Genomic DNA, 6,000 nt, shown 5'->3' with positions numbered 1-6,000 from the left:
TGGACAACCCTAGTAGTCACCCAATTACATTTTTCTTCATATCTTCGGCATTTATAGTCGGATTTTAAAGTGTGATGCACCAGTATTTTTCCCCTACAGAATCTCATTGACCTCGTGTGCTCCATTGTGGTACTTACCCACCAGATCTCAGTTGCTACCACCCTAACGTACCGCCCTAATGACATTAAAATCATCACTAGTCTTTTGCGAAAGAAGTATTTCGATTAGTGCAGTAGAACCTGAAATAAATATATTTTTTTTTAGTTGGACAACCGTACGGAAAAAACAAATTTTTCTAACATTTTTTAATCCATAAAATTTCGACGTGATTCAAACAGGCTGTATTTCCATCGGCTCTCGGCTGGTAATTCAATTATTTCATTGGGATATTGCAATGCTTCGTGACGGCTTAAACTAGGCGTTTCGTCAAAAATGTTTAAACATGCAGGGTTGTATTTTATTGGTAGTATCATGAAGGGTTGTGTTTAATTGGTTCCAAGGATAAGGACAATTGTTGGAACAGTTTCATATACTCCATCACGTCTGGTCTTTAATCCCAATCCCACATTAATTAATAAAGGTAGGTACTCAATTTAAGCCATAAAGCCGACTATTAGAGATTACTTATTAGAGAGAGGTTTATCGACTTTAAGAAACAAACACCTGAAAGTCAATTCTGAAGACAAGAATCGATTCCTTTCATTTCCTATAGTGCAACACAAAGCCATACATCGATATGTATTCATCTTGAGGTACATTTATCTGGTTTTACATACAATTTTTTTCCGTAAATCAGGTACAATTTGAAAATTTCATTTTCCCACCCTGCTTCTTACCTTTTCTGTTGATCGTTCACTGAAAAAAATGATGTGCCTTCTTTTGTTTTCGTTTTTATTGAAGTTTATTTTACTAAAATTTAAATTAAACATTTTACATGAATTTATTACAGTTAGTTTATAGTCCAGTTTTGCGAATGGGTGTGTGTGTGTGTGTGTACAATAGTATATGCATGAATGTTATTTGTTTATTTTTATTTTTATTACTTTTTCATTCGTAACTGTAGTCTAGAGAGTATTTTTGTTTGTATTCTGCAAACTTATTAACTGCAATTATTACTGTGTAGATGACTTCTATTTTCACGCACATAGTGGCTTTATTTTATATATGTATAATATGTATATTAATGTATGTATGTTTTTATTATATGCAGTTATTGTTGTTTACTGCTGATTTTTGGAGCATTTATTTCCTCCAATGAAAAAGGGTTCAATTGTTTTCGACATTTACTATTCATTCACTGTTAATTATCCGTTTATGCCGCCAACACACACATTTTTATACAAATGTAGGTAGTTGTTTTTTTTTTTCAATAATGTCGGAAAAGGAAATGTTTTATTAATTTTGCCGTTTTTATTGTACATTGAGTATGTACTCATATGCATGTATGTAAATATGTGCTTGCATTGATTTATGTACACATTAGAATTACATAATTAAATACATAGCATCCGCTGATAATACACGCATATGCAATATTAATTAAATACAAATATAACAATGCCGTATAATATAATAATAATAATTATAATACATAATAAGTAATATGTAATTGAAGATATATGTATGTACGTAAATACGTAGGTACGTATGTATGTATGTATATAGTTGCGTGAAGCTTTGCACGCCATAGTAATAAAATATTTAATTAAAGTTGTTTTTTTGTAATTTATATTAAACTCTCTCGTTTTAGTAGTTAAACTATTTTTTTTTTTTTGTTTATTTCATTGTGTTGGTATAGCAAAAAACACATTTACAGTAAGCACTTTACCAGTTTGTTTTTCTAGTTGAATTAAATTGAATTGAATTAATTTAATTTAATTTTGTTAATGTGTCTACTAAATGTCGGTACATCACAATTAATTTTGGTTCGTTTTCACATTGCAGATTTTACTGCGAAATTTCATTTGCTTTCATATTTGCTTTCTTTACTTTTTTGTATAACAGAGGTTGCGCTATGAGGAGCGATCTGGCTGTGGGAGCGATTTTTATTTTGTTTTGCTATTGTTTATTTCATTTTTTTTTTTATTACTATTTTCCAATGCGTGAGTGTTGGTTTATGGTTGCAATGTTTCGGGTGTAGGCTTGATTGAGTATTGAAAAAGAGAGCAGCTTAATTTCATAACGGCCCTTCTCCACAGGCCACAGGTTTTTGCCTACTAAATGTCATTTTTATTGGGTGATAAAAATTTTATCAGAGACAATATTTGTGTGTGGGCATTTTTTTGGCTTGTTAAAAGCTTTTGTATTTTTGCCGGATTTAATCACATAAAAAATTTATAAAATTTGCTATTTCACATCCAAGTAAATAATAACAAATATTTTTTATAGGACATAGCTTGCTTTTATGTTAAAATATCAATAACCGTAATTTGGTTGAAATTAAAAAAAAAACTCCATATACTTATGTATATGTATGTGAACCCATTTAGCTATGGCTTTGGTATAAGTGAATTAAAAAAAGAAAAACTGGAAGTAAGAATCCAAAAAATTCATTTATGCTTAATTACTGCTTACGGTTAGCTTATTGTTTGCTTGCTTTTTCTTATTGTTGCCATTACTGTTAAATTGTTAACAACGATACATTTTTTTCGATCCCCATTTTTATGTGTGCTTTCTGCTCATTTTTTATTTATTTATTTATTTTTTTTGTTTTTGCAAGGAACTAATTATATTTATTTCTGTGTGTGGTGATGCGCGTGGCTGCTATATTTTTAGTTTTCTATACGTTGATGATTCGATGCTTTATTTCTTTTTGTAATTTTACAATTGAGTGTGCTTTTTCAATATCTTGTATTTGTTTTCTTATCAAGTAATTTCGCCTACCATTCAATTATCTCAATTGTATTTGTTTTAATTATTTTATAAAGAATCTTTGAAGCCTTAAATTTATGTATTATCTATTAAAAAAAAGAGTGTGCTTGTATTTATTTTTTATTTTATTTTTTTGTTGGAATTTTAATTTTAGTATGTGAAAATGTGTAGATGCACTTGAAGTGAGATTTGCTTTAAATTTTATTTATGCATTTATATATATTTTTTTTCTTTAATTTTTCTTTTCCTATAACTTTTCGCGTTCATCTATTTTGCTATGTGTGAATTTTTGTTTTTCTTTTTTACAAATTGTTTCATAATTATTCGTATTCGCATTTTTCTTAGATTTTTTCTTGCTCAATCATTCTCTTTTCAATTGTTTTTGCAATTCTGGTAACACTAATGGTTAATTTAGTTATTTTATTTATTCATTTAAAATTTATTTAAACAATAATTTAGAATTTCTTGTACAGTTTCCTAGCTTCGTAGCGAGAGAGAGTTAGCTTACATAATTTGAAGACATTTACATGTAAAGAGCTGTTATTTCAAAAAATGCCAGAACATGTCTTGGTCACAGATTTGAATATATACTAACAGCAAGAAAATGAAGATACTTGCCGTCATTTTACTCCGGTACTTCACTTATCATTTGAGCTCACCTACAAGTGAGCGCAGCCTCTTTGAAATTTCATACCTTACCAAATGGCAACTCAAAAAAAAAAACATCTGCCAACAAAAATTAAATCAACTCTCCGCCCAGGTGGTAAGTCAATGTTTAGAAATTTTATAAAACTACCACTGCATAGATAGATAATGGTCGACATTTAACAATATCCTTATAGCGGACGAAGAACTGCACCTGCGAAATCTTCACCTCACCTCTCAAATCAACTCAACTAACACCACTGTCAACGAATAATAGCTCAACTGATCAAAGCCGGGCTTGGCTATGTGAGCGTATATGTGTCTTCGTTGGAATTTCACAGGACCGTAGTTAAACTGTTCCACCCAGCGACTACTTGTCTTCGCATGGCCTTATCGACCTCATTCTGTATCTTTTTAGGGTTTTTTTCTCAACTCGACCCCATCGAACATCGCAACCAGCTGCCGCTCATCTAATCAATCGTCAGACCAATAGTCAAACACTTTTCGGTATCAAACACATATATATTATTGCTATGAGGGTAGAAGTTTTGCAATACGTTGAAAAGAAAGGACGAAAAATTCGCGTACCTGAAAGCTCTTGGTTCAATATGAGAAAGGTTTTTTTATACCCGAGCGCACTTGTGCACAAGGGTATATTAATTTTGTTCACATAACGGTTGTTTGTAACAGGCAAAACGAATCGAGATAGATATAGACAAATGTATACATAAATGATCAGAATGAAAAGAGAAATCGATTAAGCGGTGACTGTCTGTCCGTCCGTCCGTCCGTCTGTGCACACGATAACTCGAGTAAAAATTTAGATATCTTAACGAAACTTGGTACGTGAACTTCTTTTGGGCGTAGGACGGACGGTATTGAAAATGGGCGAAATCGGACAATAACCACGCCTACCTCCCATATAACGGTAATTTTTAGAAATACGAAAACTGCGATATTTTAGTAACTACTGAAGATAATTCACTCAAAATTGATACTTACAATGAGTTTCAGACGGAAAACATGAATATTATAAATTTTTGGAAAATGGGCGTAGCCCCGCCAACTTATGGTTACTTGTGTATATCTTGGTAACCGCTGCACCAATTTCTTCCAAGCTTGGCACAGTTGTTGGCCATGGTACAGCATACTAAATGGCCGAAAATTTAAAAAATCGGACAATAACCACGCCTACCTCCCATATAACGGTAATTTTCAGAAATACGAAAACTCCGATATTTTAGTAACCACTGAAGATAATGTATTCAAAATTGACATTTGCAATGAGTTTTAGACGAAAAATAAGAATATTAAAAAAGTTTGGCAAATGGGCGTAGCCACGCCCACTTATGGTTACATGTGTATATCTTGGTAACCTCTACACCAATTTCTTCCAAACTTGGCACAGTTGTTGGTCCTGGAACAGCATACCAAATGGCCGAAAATTTTTAAAATCGGACAATAACCACGCCCACATCCCATATAACGGTAATTTCGAGAAATACAAAATCTTCGATAAATCAGTAAATATTGAAGCTAATTTATTCAAAATTGATGGTTGCAACAACTCTTTACCAAGAAATACGTTATTTGCTTGCCACATAAAAGCAAACCGTTAAAAATTGTTGAAATCGGTCTAAAATTACGGCCGCTTTTCGTATAACGGTAAATTTCAGAAATGCTTGAAATTTCAATATTTCGAAATTTAAGGACGCTAATTTACTTAAAATGTATACACCCCGGCTTATCATGTAGCGGTATCTTTCGGAAAGGTGGAAAACTTAAAAAAATGTATACTTGCGCCGGGTATTTAATGTTCGGCTCCGCCCGAACTTAGACTTTTTTACTTGTTTTTCTATTAGATCAGTCAATCAGACGCTTGATGTCGAAATAATTTTATGGCATCTCTCAATTTGACCGAAAATATTTTTGAAGTAATTATTTCGAAGTTAAATAGCTCTGGCAACACATGATACGCGCTGGTCAGTAAGCAACTTACACCTTAGTGTCAGACCTCGTGGAGTATCAATTATCTCAGATAAAATTGTGGTTCTCACAAAACCTTGCCGTTTTAGGTTGCTCACCCCTCTCTCACCGCCTCCGCCAGCTCTGGTTCTAATTAGAGCATAAAACTGAAAACTGTCTAATTTATCAGAGATTTAGTTGTAGTTCGTTGCGTATTCTATATTATTATAACTTTAAATCTCATAATTTTCGCCTAAAATATTACTTTTTTCTCAATTTTGTTTTAGCTTACAAATTGGCTTGCTTTTATTTTCTATTCTTTGCTGAAAATCTATATTATCCACTTAAGTTATATTTAGTAAATAATGTGAATGCTCGAGTGTACTATGCGAATTCATGTTATCTAATAGAATGCGATATTTGCGAGATGTTGAATTTAGAAAATCTTACGGACTCTTACGATGTTTGTTTATAAATTGCGCGCGCGATTTTAGAATATTCTTATTTAGTGTTTTAGTA

Source organism: Rhagoletis pomonella, unplaced genomic scaffold (genome assembly GCF_013731165.1).
Source record: "Rhagoletis pomonella isolate Grant_MI unplaced genomic scaffold, Rhpom_1.0 Rhpom_scaffold_00004, whole genome shotgun sequence".
In the NCBI taxonomy this organism is placed as follows: Eukaryota; Metazoa; Arthropoda; class Insecta; order Diptera; family Tephritidae; genus Rhagoletis; species Rhagoletis pomonella.
Note: the sequence above shows the minus strand (reverse complement) of the source record.